This window comes from Mustela nivalis (assembly GCF_964662115.1).
Source record: "Mustela nivalis genome assembly, chromosome: 12".
In the NCBI taxonomy this organism is placed as follows: domain Eukaryota; kingdom Metazoa; phylum Chordata; class Mammalia; order Carnivora; family Mustelidae; genus Mustela; species Mustela nivalis.
In genome coordinates this window covers 1,954,231-1,973,782 of record NC_139031.1, presented here as the reverse complement: position 1 = coordinate 1,973,782, position 19,552 = coordinate 1,954,231, and the positions used below count along the sequence as shown (strand labels likewise).

The 19,552-nt window shown below is 55.7% G+C and overlaps 1 protein-coding gene and 1 long non-coding RNA gene across 3 annotated transcripts in view; both read right to left on the bottom strand.

Annotated features, from left to right (window-relative positions):
* Positions 1 to 2,021: 2,021 nt before the first annotated feature.
* LOC309845251 lies at positions 2,022 to 12,062 on the bottom strand. Its single transcript, XR_014301165.1, has 3 exons — positions 10,554 to 12,062; positions 10,210 to 10,283; positions 2,022 to 2,869 (listed from the first exon to the last, which is right to left on the bottom strand). It is a non-coding gene; the product is annotated as an uncharacterized lncRNA (long non-coding RNA).
* Positions 12,063 to 15,408: 3,346 nt separating this feature from the next.
* The window catches only part of LOC309845244 (uncharacterized protein), a 107,300-nt gene continuing 103,156 nt past the window's right edge, over positions 15,409 to 19,552 (bottom strand). For both annotated transcript variants that reach the window (XR_014301157.1, XM_082692959.1), the window contains one exon: positions 15,409 to 18,926. The gene's annotated coding sequence lies outside the window, so the exon portion shown is untranslated. The remainder of the gene's footprint in view (positions 18,927 to 19,552) is intronic.

Genomic DNA, 19,552 nt, shown 5'->3' with positions numbered 1-19,552 from the left:
ATGTCCTGGCCAAGCCTCAGTTGTTCCAGAAATGCAAGAGCGAAAAATCCACGACTTCATTCCTCACATTATCAGAACATCCTACAGCTGTCTCGACAGACACGTGGTCAAACCTCATTCAAGCTAGGAACAGAAAGAAACGTCTCTAACCTCATCAAGCTTGTGGCTAAAACACCTGCCGTGAACGTCCTTCTTCATGGGAAGACTCCGGAAGCAGCGTTCCCTCGAGATCAGGGACTGGTCAGGCCACCATGGACGCCCTCTGACTCAATGCCGCAGCAGAGAGCGGAGTCGGCATGTAAGGAAGTGAAATACATTCAAGTCAGCAGGAAAGGAAGAAGGAAGGTCATTACCAACTGTAGAAGGTACGTACAGGAAATCAGTGACATACGGAAAGACGTTCAGTCTCACCACCGATTACCTCCATGTAAACCAGGAGCACACGAGCCACCACGCCACACCCACGATGTTAGAGAAACCAAGAATCCTGACCACACCAAAGCCCAGAGTTTATGGGGACCAGGGTGTCACAGAGCGCAAGCTGACACGACCCCTTCGAAAGCAATTTGCTGTTATTCAGTGGCACCGACAGTCCGGATGGCCCCCTATCCAACAGCCCCACTCGTGGGGTATGTTCCCGAGGAAGCCCGGCGCACGAGCCTGAAGAAAGGTCTAGGAAAGTGTTGGCTAGAAAGAGCTCCGATGTCCTCTGCGGTGAGTGGAGACCCAAATGGTCTCACGTTCGCACCGAGGAACGGTCTGTGACGACAGAAATGATAGGCAGCAGCCAGGTGGGACAACCAAGTTGCCTCGATTCAAAGGCCTTTCAGAGCAGAAGTGGGCAGAGCCACTAGGGCCCAACCAGCATGGGTGTTCAGAGCTCAGGTCACGGCCGAGGGCAGACTCGCAGGGTGTTTGGGGATGAGGTGAAGAGGACTCCGAGGCAAATCAGCGACCCAAACAGTCACGGATCTGTCCTGGGTCTCGGGCTCGCACAGCTGCTCGAGCAACACCCTTCTCTGAGCGACGGACACAGGAGGGCCTGGAGGAACCTCGCACAGTGGAATGGAGAGGGGGTGGCGGGCTAAGCTGCTCTAGGACAAGAAGATGCCCGAGGGACATGAGAAAAGACCAGGCCTATAAGGAGACAAGTGCAAAGGCCCCGAGGCAGGCATATATTCGGTGCATTCAAGACCATCAGGGAGACTGAGAGCTCCTGGGAGGCTGGGCGACGGGCGATGAGGATGGCAGCCTGGTGACAGTAAGCACTCGAGGGGCTTAGTAGGTTCCAACCTCCTGTGTCTTCTTAAAGCGCACCCACACACAAGGGATCCCAGTCTAGGAAGCACAGACAGACCGCCCTTCAGTAAAGTCAAGAGTTACTGTTGTAACATGAATAAGGACTTGCGAATTTACTTCTCCATCACTGATCTCCCCTCAGGCAACTGAAGTTCCTAGCTGTGAACCACTCCTCTGCCTCACTCACGTTCTTCCTTTCAAGCCTAAAATTTCCAGTTTATCAAATTTCTTCCCCAAACTAAGGTTTAAAACTAGAGCAAAAATGCAATACTAATGAGCTAGAAATAGCATGTTGCTATATAGTAACACCAAAATCTAAAATTAGATTTTTGATCTATAAAAAACATAAAATTCATTATTGTGCCACTCGATTCTGTCATTTTTCTCTGGGTCAAGCCTATCTCAAAAAGAATCGTTATTACCCAGAATCACAGAGAGCCCGTCCCACGGTGAGCGCGAGATGGAGCAGGTAATTGAAGTCCACAGGTAATCCAGAAACCTCATTTCAGTTCAATCTCAAAACTTTCTGCCATCAATATGTTATTATATCTACGCTCAAGTCACAAAATTGGTTGATTTATGAAGTTGGACAAGTTTCATGGCCTAAGACCTCTATGTCCTCCATTACCAAGTCGGAGAGGCTGCCCAGACAGTCTCACTGGCCCTCCCCCGCCCGGTGCTCCCAGGACCTCCCCTTGCCCCCATCCCACAGGCCAGACGGCCCGCGAGGGCGCCTTCACCCTTAGCCGCCAGTGGGCTCGGAGCTGAGGCACCGAGGTGTTTCTCGGAGCCTCCGATCCAGACCTGCAAATGTCCAGGCCACGGTAAATCATCCTCAGGAGTAAAACGACACGGGCCGATCAAGCAGGATACTGTGACCTTCTGTCATACAAACACACAGACGCACAACGCCACGTGAAGGACGGCACGCGGGCTGAGCGGATTCAGAATCACCTTCGTCTTGCCGTGCAGAATCGCCACCGAAGCCAGAAGAGGCCCCCATCGCACGGACACGGGGCTCCCTTCTGTTATGACGTAATTATATCTCCATGGGCTTCCTCCCAGCAGATTTCCCCACTGCGCGAACCACACGAAGCTCCCACATCACCGATCTCCCCAGTGTGTGGGGCTCGCTGTGCGATAGGTCCTCCGACTTGCTTGCACGTGACCGAGGTGCTTGAAAACCACGCACTTGTGCCGCGAGTCATGCTAGACGCCCATCGACGTGGCAGGACCACGCCTGCTCCTCAGCCCACAAGCGTCAGCGGCTAGCTCAGCTACGTGCCGGACGAAAACCTCGGCCTCGGCATTTAGTGACGTGACGCTGCAACACATTACTGACTGCGTGTTTTTCACACCGACCCGATGAAGATGCTGCTGGGTCCACACAGGTCAGCCGCGGGCCCACAGTCACAGTCCCCAGGGCTGCATTTGAACCTGGACCGCCCTTGGGCAGCATCTGGAGAAAGCCAAGGGGAGCGCAGGAATGCACGCGGGGGCTTGGATAGAGCGGCTCCGTGGTTGTGGGACCCATCTGGGCTGGTATTTACACTCAGGGTCTCTCCTGTGCCTGAGGGAAGAAAAAGATTCAGAAAATGAAAATGCCCCTTTATCCGGGAGCCTCCGTATCCAGGGCGCTCACGCACAGCCGGCAAGCCCACCGGCCCTCAGAGCTGTGTATGGACCCAAGTCCCCCAGAGCAGGACACTCCTTCTCCACCTGCTTCCATCTGCCCGGTCCTACGAGCTGAACAGCTTTGTGCTTCGGACCCCTCGAGATATTAAGATGGGAGAGCAAATGGGTTCTTTTATAAATATATATTGTTCTTATAATCAGAAAGAAGTCATACACTTAAAAGAAAACAATGCTTAGCGTATTGGAGTGCTCGTAGAACACAGGAGCATAAGTAGGCAAAGAATTCTGGTGGAAAATTTGGTAAAGGAAACTTGAAATTTTTCGGTTTAATTTAATAAACATATTCCCGAACACTGCAATCACATGTCTAAGAGTTTGTTTTCAGGAAACAAAGTCTTAGCACTAGTGGGCTCTTCCACAGGTAGGCCATGTCCGAATGGGATTGCACATGGCTGACAACGGTACAGACCCAAAGCAATCAACACTGAGAAAAAGATGAAAGCCAGGAAGTAAAGATTGGCAGTAGGTATAAGGGTGGTCACCATCTACCCATGTACCTGCATGGATGGCTTGGGTGGGCGGATGGACGGATAGGTGAATGGATGGACGGACAGATGGATGGATGGGTCAATGGATAAATGGGTGGATGGATGGACGGACAGATGGATGGATGGATGGATGGACGGATGGATGGATGGACGGATGGATGGATGGACGGACAGATGGATGGATGGGTCAATGGATCGATGGACTGATGGATCGAAGGTTGGATGGTTAGATGGATGGATGGACCAATGGACAGATAGAGAGACAGACTTCCTGGCAGTCAAGGCAATGCTTACAGCATCCTTATCTGAAGTAAATATACCAGCTCTTGTGAACATAGAGTTTTCCCTGGTCCTGAGCAATGCGATTCTGAACTACGCCATCAACGGAAGTTTTCTTTAAAAGCTCATTTGAGCTACATATGACTGTTTCTTTATCGGCCTTATGGACATAATATAGAAGCACGGCTATGTATCTTTATTTCTCTAGAAGTCCAGATGATATGGCACAGGTCACATAGCCTTATCTCTCTTTACAAATGGAGCTGGCAATGGGGAATAGTGGAAAGGAATGACCATGCTTTACATATCATCCTTCCAGCCAAGCCTTCCACAGGGAAAGCTACTGAGACTGAGGACTATTTGGCCATGCAGGGAGCAGAGACTGTCTTACTGAAAAAGCAGAAGAACCCAACTTGTTCCTTTGGTCATAATGGAGGAAGCTGACAAGTAGGAGCTGCTTGGACTTACGTGACTTATGAGACTGCATAAGGAGGTTCCTGAGGCCATAGAGTTCTGTCCAATGAGCCACATCTAATTTCTTTCTCCTGCTGTTACCAAATCCCCACCTACTCAAGTGCGAACATTTAGTGTCCCTCTTGTGTTGTATGTGCCAACAGACTGCACACAGAATCAACGCACTGAATAAGCACCTTTACTGATTTTAATAGAGGTATTTGAGATATCCATCTAAGTGCCAAAGGAAAACCACCAAAAATGATTATTTGAGTTTGGGTAAAATTGCAATTTAGATGATATTCTTGACCCTGATTTGCTAAATCAAAGGCTTCTTGATCCCACTCGAGAAACATGAATATAGAGGCTAATCACTAGCATACAGGAAAAACACTCAATTTCTCTCTAAAAAAGTGTACAAATATTAGAGTACACATCAAATATTTAAGGAGCTAGGTCTCAACATTAGTTTACACCATTTAAAATGGAGATTTGATAAATTAGAACATCATTTTTGCCCTCTCAGTTCTCAGGATGGCATTAGGATAAAATGCCTCAAAAACCATTTAAAAGCTTAAATCAATATTAAGATCATTCAAATTGCCCAGTTAACAATTTCTGTCTATGGAGTCAAAGGTTGATGGTAGATACATAAATTCTATGAAATGTCTTAAAAGATTCTTGACGGGTTTTTTTTTTTCCTATTAGTTGGAGGGATGGGTGTTTTATAATTAGCACTAGGAACCAGAACAGAACAGCAGTCTGAGAGAGAGAGAGATGACCCAAGACAGGTTTTAAAGGACAGACGAGTCTAGGCGGCCAACAGGATTTAGGACGCTGGGCCACAATGGTGCCACCAGCAAGGGACACGTTTCAAGCTGCCCGAGCAGGCCTCACCTCCTGAGTGTGCGCCTGCCCTTCCCAAGCCCGACCACTCTTCAGAGGCAGCACAATTTCCAGAACTGTCTTTGTATGTGTCAGACTTTGTAAGTCTCAGACGGCTTCCACAATTTCCTCACATGTCCCATCAGGGTGACCTTGCTCTACGTTATTGGTGGGGGGGGGGGCTATCACCTGTTTTCCTTAGTCCTGTTTTCATATCCTTGCCGAATTTAAGCAACTAACTAGGAAATTCTGGCCAAGACTAAGAAGACTGTCTCTTTTTTTTTTTTAATTTTTTATTTTTTATTATTTATTATAAGAAGACTGTCTCTTAAAGAAAAAAAAGAAGAGTATCTTTTTTAAGGCTGTAGTGTATCTTTGTATGTAAATTATTTCAAAGAAACACTCCATTTCACTGGGTTCGTGAAAACAGTTTAACTTTACCCTGGAAGCAAAGCAGTGGGCCCTTCTGCATAATGGCTGGGGCTGCATTTTAAAAGAGCAACTTTCAGGGGCGCCTGGGGGGCTCAATCAGTTAAGCATCTCTCTTCAGCTCAGGTCATGACCCCAGGGTCCTGGGTTCAAGCCCCACGTAGGGCTCCCTGTTCCACGGGCCACCTGCTTCTCTCCCTCCCTCAACCGGCTGCTCTGCCTACTTGTGCTCTCTATCTCTGTCAAATAAATAAATAAAGTCTTTTTAAAAATGAAATAAAAAATAATAAAATAAGATTTTAAAACAGAGCAACTTTCAATATGTAACTTTCCCATCAATCGCACAAACACACACTATGCCAATCACACAGTTGCCTCCAAGAAAAACAGGGACTTCTTCCTAACCCTTTAGCCATCAGAAAAGCTTGACTGTTGCCTACTATAGAATTTGGCCTGAGATGGCAGAGAATGGTTTCTCCCCAAAGCAAATGTTCCATTTTTCCAAAATTGTATTTGGATCGTCATTGATGACAGACCTAAAAATACTTACTAAACCTACAGAACTATTCAGTCCTACCAGGGATTCCACCAAGGGCACCATCAGCTGTTCCCACCTTCTCCCCAGGAGAGCCCCCCACAACCCCTTTATGGCCGCCCAATATCCCCACCTCCAGCCACAACCACAACCCTCCCAGGGGCTCAGACTCAAGACACCAGGGTCATTCTGCTTCCTTTCCTTCCCTGACACAACAAGACACGCTGGTCTTATCCCTTCAGATCCGCAAATGCTGCTCCATCCCCGCAGCTAGATCACTCTGCCCAGCTGCCAAATACTGCCCCCCCACCCCGAGGCTCTCCTCAGCCAGTCCTGACTCTGTCTCGGCAACATCTCTCTCGCTTCCTTCCAAGCTCTGCTCCCCACCTTCAACTGTCTGTTTGCTGTTCATTGGCTCTGTGGCCCCGCCGGAGCGTGAGCTCCAGGAGAGCGGGGGTCCGTCCGCGCCAAGAGCGCACCTGCACGCGGGAGGTGCGCAGAAAGCCTCTACCGAGTGGGTGTGCGAGTAGCAAGTGTGTGTAAGGATCGTGATACTGAGAAAAACACACGATAGGGTTGGGACCTTAAGGACCCGATGGCCGGAGACGAGGTTCTGTAAGAGCGCCCAGAAGCGTGGAAGGGAGAGCGCAAGGGCCGGGGCGCAGCCGCTCGGACAAGGACAAGGGCTCGCAGCTGTCGGTCGGGTCCGCGGCTAGAGCTCAGCCCCGGCACACCGGGGCCTGGGAGCCCCAGAGACGGAGCGCGGGCAAGCGCGGAGCCTGTCCCCAGCCCCAGGGGCAGCTGGAGAGAACAGCCCCACGGGAGGAAGCACAGAGGCGCAGGCGGGAGGCGCTCCCGCGAGGAAGAGCCGAGCCCGGATCTCGCAGGGGCTGGCGGAGCGCTGGCACACGCTGGCTCTGTGCTGGGTGAGGTGGGGGCATTTTTAGCTCTCCCCGGAGCGCTGCGCAGAGGGACCCGCACTGCAGCCCTCTGGGTCCTTCTCAGGCTTGCGGGCTTGCTCTCGCCACACCGCACCGGACCGAGGTTTCCTTGCTTCGTTCAGCAGCACCACGCCCTCCCCCATGTCAGGCTCCACCTCCAGCCGCCCATTTCTGTGCCCTCGACACCCGGGCACGAGCACCGCTCCGGAGACAGGCAGGAAGGGTCTCTGCACCATCGCGCGCCCTGGGCAAAACCCGGCAGGCAGGCTTTGGGTGCCTGATCACAGGGACCTCCTGCCCTGGAGATCATCGCAGATGAGCCACAAACCAGACACACTCCCACATCTGTCTCGAGACACGCCTCTGCGGAGCGCACCTCGCCTGTGTGCAGCACAGGCCGGAAGGGTGAGGGGCAAAGCTACAGCAAGGGCCTCACCCCACGGGGGAGTCGTGGATAAACACCCCGGCCTCGGGGGGACCAGGCAGGGCTGGGTCCCATCCGGGGTCCCCGGGGGGACGAAGCCCAAGCCAACACCTCCTGGTAAACACAAGCCCCAGGTCTTCCTGGGGCACCCATGGTCGCACAGAGCCCTTCCCTCGGTGGGTCCCCATCAAGCTTGACTTAAAGCTCCGCTGTGGTTGTCTTGAATTTTTCCATCACTTTTGAACAAGGGATTCTGCGCTTGTCTTTAGCACTGGGCCCGCAAATTATGGAGTTTGTCTAACTTGCTGGTCTCCTCCTTCGCGAGGCTCTATAAACCACTTGCATCCAGGGGCACCTGGGTGGCTCAGTGGGTTAGGCCTCTGCCTTCGGCTCAGGTCATGATCCCAGGGTCCTGAGATCAAGCCCCGCATCGGGGGGAGCCTGCTTCCCCTCCTCTCTCTGCCTACCTCTCTGTCTACTTGTGATCTCTCTTCCTCTGTCAAATAAAATCTTAAAAAAAAAAACAAAACCCACTTGCATCCAAGCCCTCGTCTCGGGAGCCGCACTTCGAGAAACTTGCAGAGTCAGCAGAGCTCCTTGCCTTTCTGCGTACTCCTCCTCCGATCTGTCTCCTCCGTATCTCCTTCAGTCTCGGGACATCACAACCCAGCGTGGAACATGAAGCCAGTACATGAAGCCCGTTCTGGTCCCCCATCAATCGAGGTCTAGCTGCTGTGATTTGTACAGACAACGTGCGGCGCGCACACAGTACAATGACCTTCTTACCCTCGCTCACGGATCATTCCGAGAAGCCTTGCGCCTCAGGACCTTTGCACTTACTGCCTCCTAGAATCACCCTCTACCCATCAAAAGTGTGTAACATGGAGAAACACACAGGTATGCTCAGTCTGTTCCTACACAGACCAGGGCTAGGATAGTCATGTGAGGATTTCTTGCCTTTCCAATGATTTCACACAGGCTCCTCTAAAGCCAAACTCCCCAAATATCCACGAAGTGCCTTCACTCTGCTTCACCCATGACGCGAATGAATTTCGGAGCCCAGCTCAGTACAAACTGAACTATGCCTCCTCTACAGATGACTGAACTCAGAGCGAACCCCCAAACACTTCCTCTGAGCCCCGAGGCTGCCCTGCGAAGCCGTCCTCACCCACTCGACTCCACTAACCTGCACAACCTGAGGACACAAGCTGGTGCTGGTGGACATTCTAGAGTAAGGAAAAGTCTCCTCAAACACCCGGGACTGGGCCAGTTCCTGGGACGGCGCTCAGTTATTCCATGGGGTCCGACGAGCCTCTAAAATCTTAGCAGGAAACTGACCGAGAACGGTTGAGACAACGGAGCTTTTCCTTTTCCTTGAGAAACATTCCGTACCGACGACACGTCCGTCATGTAACGGTTAATGTGAGTATTTTCCTCCCCGAGTCCATTAACTTTAATGTGTTTGTTGAGCATGTGTTATGAGCCGACCATTATGGAAGTACACGACACATTAAGATACGGTTCCAGTCCTCAAACAATGACAAATCTGGCTGGGAAAGCAATCTAGCTATACTTGAAAATTGTGATGAAGTTAAAAATATCCTTAAACAGACAACGTATGCTGTAGGAGAGCAACAAGTCCCTGAAGACTCCAGCACACTTTCACTACAAGGTCTTTGCCCCGGGGTTGGTCCTAGAACGACCTTTCCCTTAGACACCGCCAATGTCGGCTCACTCACTCAGGTCTCTGCTCAAGGGGCTGCACATGGGGGCTTCTCGGACCACATCCTTGCACACCTGCCCCCAGCCCTTCACTTCTGCACGCACCATTAATGCAAATCCACACAGACTCCTGTATCCCCAGCGTCCGTCTTCCCTCCCGGCAAGTGCACGGCCTGTGAGGGCAAGAACCCGGTCTGCGTCTGCTCACTGCTCCGTCCCTGACGCCTGCAGGAGCCCCTGGACCACAACGGGCACATGACAGAGAGCTCCCTGGTAAACGCTGAAGCAGAGTCGTACAGGGTGGCGTATTCCACAGTAGGACATCATGAGGGTTCGGATAGTTTCCAGGAAGGGTTAGGACCGCCACATCCGATTACAAGCTTCGTGAGAGATAAGCCCTACTGACCGACATCAGCCCGGAAACCGGGCCGGCAGGCTGATCACATATGTACCCCGAAGAAATACTGAATTTGTGTACAAACAAACATACGTAGACTATTCGTGACCCGTAGCTAAAGATGAGCCCAGTTAAACATTCTAAACTCTGAACGGGAACACCGAGGCTGGTGTGAATTTTAGATGTCTGCATAGTTGGAAGCAAATTAATCCCCTACATCTCTGAGCCGTATCTTATAAAGACAGACGCTGTTCAGCCCGGTCGGTGAGAGACAGGAGATGGATGGTACGCTGTCTGCTCCGCGGCGGCTGGGCCCTCCCGGGGGTCAGGGATGGGCCCTCCCACACGACAACTCTTTAACCTGGAGGCTTGCTTCCTTCTCGATGGGTTTCAGTCTGGGTGGTGTACTGTGCTCGCCGACAGAAATCAAAATTTCTCGGACGTGTGGTCTTCATCCAGTGAAATAAATGAAGCTTCCAGAAAACCTCTAGTGGCAGAGTCAGGCAGGAGCTGGCCGAGCAGGGTGCCTGAGGCCAGAGGAAGGGGCAGCACCCTGGCCCGTCCGCTCCTCGCTGCGGACCGACCTCGCATGCAACCTCGCCTGCCCCTTCTCAGAACCGCTCCAACGTCCCCGGGTGCCACAGCGCTCCGCGATTACTTACCCCACCTGCGTCGCCTGGCGCTTCAACTGTCTTGTAGCGGAGTCTGTGCGTGCCTGATTTCGGGGTTTCCTAGGCTGGTTATGTGCAAAGCACGCGGTTTCAGGATGTGTGTGGGCCCACAGGTACTTTGGCCACAAAGCCGGGCGGGCCACCCGCCACGACCGTGCTTTGTGGACGGAAGAGGGCGAGCATCCTGAGACTCAGCCCCAGTGCCGCCAAGGCCAGGCCGGGTAAAGGGTGAGCCCCGCGCTTCCTCGGTCCCCCAGGGCAAATCTCTCCCGCGATGGGGCAGATTCCTTAGTAAAATGCCAACAAGCGGAGACTTTCGTCCCCCACTTACATACCAGAGTAACTCTGCTACCACGTGAGGACGTCCATGCCTAAACAAAGGCAGACATAGCAGAAAGCATTCTCTTCCCAGGGGCGGAGAAGGGGCAACACGCGATCTGTTTACAAGGACGGAGGAAAACCAAGGTAAGGAGCACGGCAAACCCACACCGGGGAGGAAAGCAGGGTCCCCGCGTCTCCGTTCGGCCCGCCAGCTTCCCTGCGGCCCCTCCCACTGCGGCAGGTGGCGCGGGCAGGGAGCCCTGCACCCGCGACCGGCACGCGGGCGAACCCCACCGTCCGACGGCACCGCTGCCCGGAACAGAACACAAAATGACAACGGGAGAGCCGTCCAATTGGAAGGGCCACGGTCCTCTTCATCTCTCTGACAGGAACCAAGCTCTGCACACTGCCAAGGTGTGACTAATGCTTCCTTATTCTGAGCTTACCTAATTCCTTTTCTTTTCCCATGTAATTCTGCAAGGCTTTAAAACAGGAAGGGAACATTTGGCCACGAAATGCTTTACATGATATAAAAATCCACCCCCCCAGTCGCCACCCCAGCCCCTCAATGCAAAGCAAGTTTTATTAACACAAGGCAAGTGCTCAATTTAAAGAGATCTGCGGGCATTAAAGCAGGTGGCCTTATGTCTCGGACATGAGTGCTCCTGGTGGGTGAACTCTCAAGCCCTGGGCTTCAGTGTGATTAATGCCTCGTATTTGGAAAGCGTCCAAACTTATTAAATCTGATGGAGTGAAACGGCATAACTTTCTCATATTATTTCCAGGAGCTGCGACCAGGCTGAACTGCGGTGCTGGAGGAAACCAGGGCAAGGCAGCGGGGCAGGGAACCGGGAGCTGCGGCTTATTTACAAAGAATCCAGCGGAGGGAGCGGGGTGTCTCGGCACGTACAGGCAGAGCTCAGTCACCTTGGCCCAAGGCACAGAGTGAAGGCTGAGCACAAAGTCAACACAACCTTCCCGCGTCCTCCGTGGCTCTTCCACACGCCCGAGCTTGGCGCCCGACTGGAATCAAAGGAAGAAGAGAGGCTCTGCCCGGTGAGGCCCCGCCCCCGCCAGCCCGTCCCCACCACGTCATTTCGTCCCCGGTGTGGGAGCTGTATCGCCGGCGGCTGTAAACCGTCCCTTCCCACAGGCAGCTCAAAACCCGACCTCGTAGGCCTGCAGCCCAGACGCGCGTGTCTGGATCCGACCGTCCGCAGGTTGAGTGGTTCTGCGATCGGGCCCGCTCGGCCCTCCGAGCCGGTGCTTCCCGAACCAGGCAGCCTCCGCCGCTCAGACACTCCCTGAATTCACTCGGCTCTGCCTCGAACAAAGTGAAATTCCAGGGACACAAACACCCGGAAGAAAACAACAGCCTCCTGGGTGTGTCCACACCAGGCGGGAGCCGAGCGGACGGGCCGGGCCGGGCCGGTGTCCCCACAGAGGGACACAGAGGAGACCCGGCCCCGCACGGACGTGCCCGAGACTTTACACACTGGTCATCTCCACACGCAGACGCTGGCACTCGGGGTCATTATCTGAGAAGGAGAAACACACCAAAGCGCTGACCCCAAGCCCGCCCCAGCCGGCGACGGGCTGTCACGGCGGATCCGAGACGCGGACGGAGCTGGACGGGGCCTCCCAGGCTCTCCACTGAGGAAGGAAGAGCAAATACAAGGGGAAAGTCTGCCAAACAACAAAGCTTCAATTTATTATCAATTTAACCCCCAAAACCCTTAAAAGCCTGGGGGTGACCCAGGGCCTCTAAGAGGTGGACCCGGAGTGCGGCAGATCAAGGCCGAAGCCCCGCTGCTGGTCTGCGGGGATGGAAGCAGCCGACCGCAGGGACGGCTCTGCTTGAATCCTCACCTGCCACGCAGCCAAGGGAAACCAGGAAGGGAGGCAGGAAGCTTTCAGACGACACGCGGAGCAGGTGCGGGCTCACCGCGCTGCTGGGGGCTCCAACCCGCGCCCGACCCCGGCCACCGGCTCTCCTGCGCGGACCAGACTGCTCGCGGGAACGTGCGGCGAGCTCCACGCCGGGCGCGAACACACGAGGCCTCCCCGGCTGTTCTCGGATGCAGGTTCTACCGGCTTGTCCCAACCGGGACAGCGACACGGGAAACTTACCTGTGCTCCAGACGCAAGGTCCCCCGAGCCTCCGGCCCACAACGCCGGCACGCGTGCTTGGAAGGTGCTAGGAAAGGAAATCTCAGACGTCCTATTACGAGAGAAAAACCGCGTAACTGTGTGAGGTGACGATTGCCAGACAGACAGTGCACGCATACATCAAATCCCAGAACAATCCACGGAGTAAACAAACAAACCGAAGGACCAGGCTTCACTTCGTCTCCCCACGAGTGCGATTCTTGGGGTCTTTCCCAGAGTTGGCAGACCTGACCCGCTCCCCAGTAACAGGACCGTCGCCGTCGCCCTCCTCCTCCTGAAAGAGCGCGGTGAGTTTGGAACAGAGGACGGCTCCGCGCTGCGGTATAACACTCCCTTGGCATTTTCAACAGATTTTAGAAAAGTCGCCGGGTTTGAACGTGCCTGCTGCTCACTTCGCAGACCAGCCATCTTCCGCCGTGAACCACAGGCACCTGCCCCTTCGCCCGCTCCCTGCCACCTTCCCGGAAGCAGGGCGCACTCCGCGGGCGGCACGCTCAGTCCGGCCACACACCCGCCGAAAGGACTGCAGATGTTTTCACCGACAGACGCACCGGCTTTCGAGGTGTTTACTGTAAAAGGAAACAGACCATTGACACTGCGCGCTTTGCGTTTGTGCGCGGCCAATCAGGCGTCCCTGGAAACTAAAACCAGGATTTCAAAAAGAAACCCCATTGCATCAAAATGAGTAGGGGAGACAGACGTTAATAAGGCTGACTGCTCATACGACATGAAGCTCCCAACATCACAATTCTCTTCTACCGACTGTCTGGGAGGCAGCCAGGAACGCACTGCCTCCTCCTCACGGCTCTTCACGGGCTTCTAAAATGCCAGGTGCACCCTGGCCACTTGCGTTTCTGTAAATCGATAACAAGGATCGATGCGAGCTTTCTGGCCCGCGGAAGCTAATGGTGAACGTAATGTGTTGGGCAGAGAGAAGAGCTGTTTTCAGCTTCTGGAAAGTATCTTCTCCAAGGTAACTTTTTTTATCTCAATCAATGAAGACAGCAGGGCCCCACGTCCACTGGGTCACCCTCGCTGGCCCCACAGCCCTGCTCCCAAAGCCGGCCAGACATCCGCACCCCCGCTCCTTCCCGTGTCTCGCATGCACTCTGCACTGCCCACCTGGTGCCCAACGCAAGGTCATGGCTCCCACTCACCCTCCTGAGTGTCCCAGAACGGTGACCTTCCCAGCTCAAATCAACCTGCTGAGGGGAGCGGAATCAGACCTTGGGGCTGGGTCTGCATCCGTGGTCAGGTCCTGCGGATTTCCAACCTTGCTAAGCTGATGACCAGCGAGTCCAAAGAAATCGCTGCTTCCCTGTCGAGGAGGGAACTCGGAACAGCAGCACACCTAAATCCCAGGTCCCCAGAACAGCCCGGCCCCCCTTCCCCGTCTGCTCGAGCTCTTCAACCCGCTGCCACCTGACCGGGCCCAGGTCTTACCGTCCCAGCACAGGGCACGCCTCTCCTGCGCCCTCCAGGACAGCATGAAAACACGGAACAACTCTCCTGGAAGGCACGGCAGCCCAGGGGTCTTCCGGCAACGCCGAAGGACTGTGTCCCCGCTATGCCGGTGCGCTTTGTGCAGGCACGAAGTAACGTTCTACCCCAGCAGAAAGTGACCCATAGACTCCGTCAGTTCGAACGAAGTGTGGACAGGGGAGGTACGGGGGACAGCACTCTCACCTCCCCTGACTCGCCGGGAAGCAGGCGGCTCCGAGTGAACGGGCTTCAGCAAACGTGCCCTGAGCCTGGAACAGACTCTGGAAACAGACCGGCAGCGCTGGGACCACGGCTGTGGACACGCACCCCGGCAAAGGTGGACTTGAGTCGAGGAAACGAGCTGGACCAGGGGCCCAAACCTCTGGGATTTCAGGAACCACTGGGATCTGACAGGCTCCCCACGTAGCTGCCCCCATCAGGATTTGGGGAAAGCATCAAGGTCAGGGCCTCCTTTCTTTCTTCATTCCTGGCCCACATCACACCACGCAGCCACACCAACGCACCGCCTGAGAACCACCGCCTGTTTGCAGATGTGGCCATCCCCCGTGCGCTCACGCCGCTCTGTCTTTCGGAAGAGGGAAATCCCCGCAGTGGGCACCTTTCTGCAAGGGGCTTCCAAGCCCAGGGACAGTGGGCTCTGGGGATGCTCACAGGGCACCACCGCTTCCTGCTGCCCGGCCTCCGGCCCCGGGAGCCATGTGGGCGGGCGGAGAAGGAGAGCCGGCCAACCCCACGCCCCGCTGCCCATCGGCACCCAAGGGCGTCCGCCGGCCCCCGCCTGCACGCTCAGCGCGGACCACACACGCACGGGGCTGCTGCCTCGGGAGCTCTCACCACGCAGAGCCACGCGCCCTGTGAGCATGGCTGCAGGGTCCACCGTGGGCAGCAGAGGACGGCACAGGCGTGCGACTTCTGTCCCCGACACGCTCCGTCTTCGGTCACCACCATGCGATCCGCACCTAGCCACCTCCCTGTGGAACACGCAGCTGCACTCGCAGATGCGCGGCGCTCAGGGCCCCGGGCCAGCTCCCAGCAGCGCGCGAAGGCTGACCAGGTGGCGGGTCCATCGCCAGCGCAGAGGGACCCACCGCACAGATTGGCCAGTACCGACGGGGTCCCTCCGCGGGGAAGCTCGCGGGAACCACGGCGCGCTGGGGCTCGAGACTGAGCAGAGACATCAGGAGGCAAAATACACAATTTACTGGCAATGAATAACTTTTAGTATATTTCAAATATTTCATAAACACGCTTATAGCAAAGGAGCTATCTGTTGTTTTCTGGAATTCAGGCTTCGCTAGGCATCTCGGACGCAGTGTGGCTGTGGCAGTGACAACTCGGCCTCTGGCTTCGTCAAGCCCGCTCTCCTCCACCCCTCCCCGACGCTGGGACAGACAGAGCAGGCTGCTCCATGCTGCCGCAGGCCGTGGGACCGCCCCTCGCAGGTGCATCTTAGGGAAGAAATACTCATGGAGGCCGCATCACGAGGCCCTTCAACAGCTTGGCTCCCCTTCCCACTCCCGAGGTCACGCATCCAAAGAGATGTCCCCATGGGCTCACGTGTCCAACCACCAGCGAGGCAGTGGGGTGGGGGCGGGGCTTGCGTTCCAGACCCAGGAGCCAGGCCTGCCGGTCCCCGGGGCTCCGCTGACAGCAGCCTGGCCCCCTGGTCCAGAGTTTCCGTTTCTTCCGTAATTCCGAGCTGTTCCAAGAGCTCCATGTTTCTCTGAATGCCCTGCAGGTGAGGGCTGGCGTGAGCTCTGGTGGGCACCGCGCTCGGGGCGCGCTCCGTTCAGCAGGCGCTCCTGGGGACCCCGGCGGCGAGGGCAGGGTCTCCGGCAGCCAGCGTGCCAGCCCTGGGCTCTCAGGAGTCGCCGTCCTGCACGTGAGCACGCCCAGGTTTGCAGACTCATTACAAGACCCAGGAGGCTGTCCGTCCGTCTGTCCCTTCGGTAGCCTCAGGTCCACTCACTCCGTCTGAATCTGCTTTATGATCCTCAGGCTGTGCAACAATGTCCCTTTCCCCGTGGCTGGGCCGGAGAAATGCCCTCCCCGACTCTGCTCACGCGCTCGCCCTCAGGCCTCCAGGCAGGCGCCTTAATCCTGGAGGGAAGCGCGGCCGCCACACCGGGCGCAGACCAGAGACCTCGGCGGAGACCGCGGCAGACCTGTGCCCCTGGTGACACATTAACTGCTCCGCCGGGCTCCTGCAGATTCGGCCCAGCCCCCGGCCGGCTGCGGGGCTGCTCCTCATGCGTTCTCCAGCCGCTCAGAGGAAACCTGCACCGTCAGGCTCTCTCCAAGGCCAGGGTCCCCCTCACAGGCACCCGCTTCATCCCCTAACTCTCCGGCATCCAGGCACCCACTGCACGTGCTCCCCTTTTCCAGGCCTCTTCCAGATTCTTGGGTCTTCAGGATGTATCCGCTACTCATTAACTTTTAACTTGGCCGTTCCTCCCCAAAATCCACACGGTGACTGACCTGCCACCCCCCCGCCAGCCCCTCCAGCATGCGCAGGCAATCTTCAGCTTTACCCGGGCCACCAACGGTCACCGAGAACCGTCACGGGCCTGCACCCCAGGAAACAAAATGAGGGAAAGGCGCGGCTGACCCGGAGAGGCGCAGGGCCTGGTGGAGGAAGGCGCGGAGCAGGAGCGCGCACCGGGGCGCCGTGGGGCGTGGAGGCAGGTGCAGGGGGGCCTCCCGCGGAGCCAGTGGTTGCTTCTGTGTGTGTGGGTCCGAGGCAGCTCCTTCAAAGGGGTGACATGTGACCCGGAAGCTGAGAGTGCAGACAGGAGAAGCAGCTTGCCCAGGCGAGGCCGGCAGTCCCAGCATCGGCGGGCCCCCCGCGGTCCGCCGTCAGCAGCGTGCCGGGTGGCTGGCGAGGAGCCGGGAGCCTGCACGCCACGCGAAGAAATGTAACTCAGCTCCTACTTCCGATTACACACCAAGCGCGGTTACCGTCGTGCGAAGCCGGGACAGACCGCTCCCCCGTCCCCGTCTGGAACCCCCGTTCTAACGGGGTGGGCGGCAGTGAAGAAATTGGCAGACCGTGTCAGACTCAGAGTGATAAACGCTACAGAGGAAACCCGGAGGGAGGAGGCAACAAGAATGCGCAGGTGACATTAATGTTTACTTCAGAACCGTTTTTGGATTTGTAGAAATGATGCCAAAATGGGCAGAGAGCCCCCCTCACGTTCCCCTCTGGTGCCTCTGCCACCACGAAGAAGCCAGTGTTGCTGTGGTCCTGGCAGAACTCCAGACTTGCCCGCATCTCACCGGCTGTTCCGCGGACGTCCTGCCTGGGCTCCAGGACCCACCCAGCACATCCACTGCCTGGCGTGGTCGCATCCCCTTAGCCTCCGCTGGGCCACCTCAGTTCCCCAGCGCTCCTGGGTTTTCATGACCTCGAAGGTTTCAGAAGTACCAAATGCCCTCAGTGGGAGTTGTCTGACCCCGCTCCCAGGCTGGGGCTGTGCCCAGAGGCTGCACGCCCTTCACCTCCTATCATGACAGGGGACAAGATGCTCGGGGCAGCCTCACTAAGACAAAAGACAGACTTCGAGCAAAGACCTGAAGGAGATGAGGGAGTGCAACATGCAGGTAAGCCTAGGAAACAGCATGTGCAAATGTCCCGAGGCAGGAATGGGCTGGACATATCAGGAACAGCAGGGAGACCAGGGAGACTGGACACAGTGCCCAGGAGAGCAGGACTAAATGAGGCCGGACAGACAAAGGAGCCTGATCACAGGCAGTCTGGTAAGAAATGAGGATGTTTTTGAAGTTTTTTGTGCAAATGACTGACACAATCAGACCAGTCCTCGATGTGCCTTAGAGACCGTAGAAATCCCCTCTGCATCTGGGGGCAGGTGAAGAGCAGCAGACCCTGTGGCCCGCTCTCCCTGCGGTGGCAAAGGCTAATGCAAAGACGTCCCAAGCCAAGTGGAGCCGAGTCAGTCAGTCTTCCTCCTAGAAATGTGAGCCAAGAGGTCCAGAAGGAATCAGGTGGTGAGTGAGGGGAGCCGGGGCTGGGAGGGCTTCACATCTGGGCTGAGCTGGCCATTGGAGGCTCACGCTGGAGCAGAGGAGGGCTGCCGGCCAGCAAGAGCAGCACAGCCAAGTGCCGTTCCAACCCCTGCTGATGTGACTCCCCTTCTGGCTTGCAAGAGACCCAGCTGCTCGCTTCCTGTCTTTGACTTCTCCAGTGCCTTAGATCGATGCCCTTCCTCACTTTCCTTTACCCGAACGTGAATGGGTTTCTGGTGTTTGCAACTAACAGAACTCTGACCATGACAAGAAGATTAAGGTGGCGAGTTGGCTCTTGGCAGACTAGAGGGGAGGGACCCAGGATGTGGGTAGACCAGCTGTTAAGACCTTTCAGGGGCCTTCCGGGCCTCTGATGCAGCACTGCTCCACCGTGTGAAATCAGCTCATGCCCATCCCATGGCTAGCGGCGCCGTTCCCATCATTTCCAGAGGAACTAGAGCTCCTGAAGATGAATCCTAGAAACACAGCACCTTAACGCTCCAGGAGCAGTTCCAAAGGGCAGAACTCCAGGCACCCGAGTGCGGGTCGGAAGATGACTCTGAGCAGATGAGCTTTCACGCGCCGCCATCCAGGCACTCCCCTCCCCCCGCAGGTGATCCTGGGACCACAGGGGAGTGTGGCAGGGACCGCACTGCAGGGCTGCTCCAGTGCCCCTCTCGGCAGACAGGAAGCTAGCAGAACAGAAGGCATCGTGAACATTGCCAAGAGGGTTTAACTAAATCTCAAGCTTTGATCACGAATGTAACAAAAATATCTCATTATCAAATGATCTTGCCAATTTATTATAAGGCAATATTTCCTTTGTTCCTATATCAAAGGAACCACTGGTACAAGAATCCACAAATGTGTTAGAATAAATACTCCATCGTGAAGGAAGGACCCGTGCAGGTCTTCAGATGCCTTCCAAGCCAGAGAAGAGACTAGAAGACTGAGCCGAGAGATGACTCCGCCCCAGTCCCACAGCTGGCGACAGAGACCCAGGTCTCCTCTCCGACCCACCGCGGCAGCCCACACACCAGCTCCCAAGCGCACCTGTCATCACCAGCGTCAGCCCCGTGCTAGTGTCCCTTTCTATGTCTGTGAGGGGACTGACTGGTCACTGGTCCCCGGGCCACACACGGTCTTCCTACACAGTGACAGTCACAGGTTTAGAAAAACACGTATCCCCCCTCTTCCTTCTCAGAAAAGAGAAGTGAGCTTCCAGCGGAAGCAGAGAGTCGGCACAGGCATGGAGACACCGGCGTCCTGAGCCGAAGAAGCAAGAGGAGCCCTGGGGCAGCTGGGGAGCGGCTCCTCC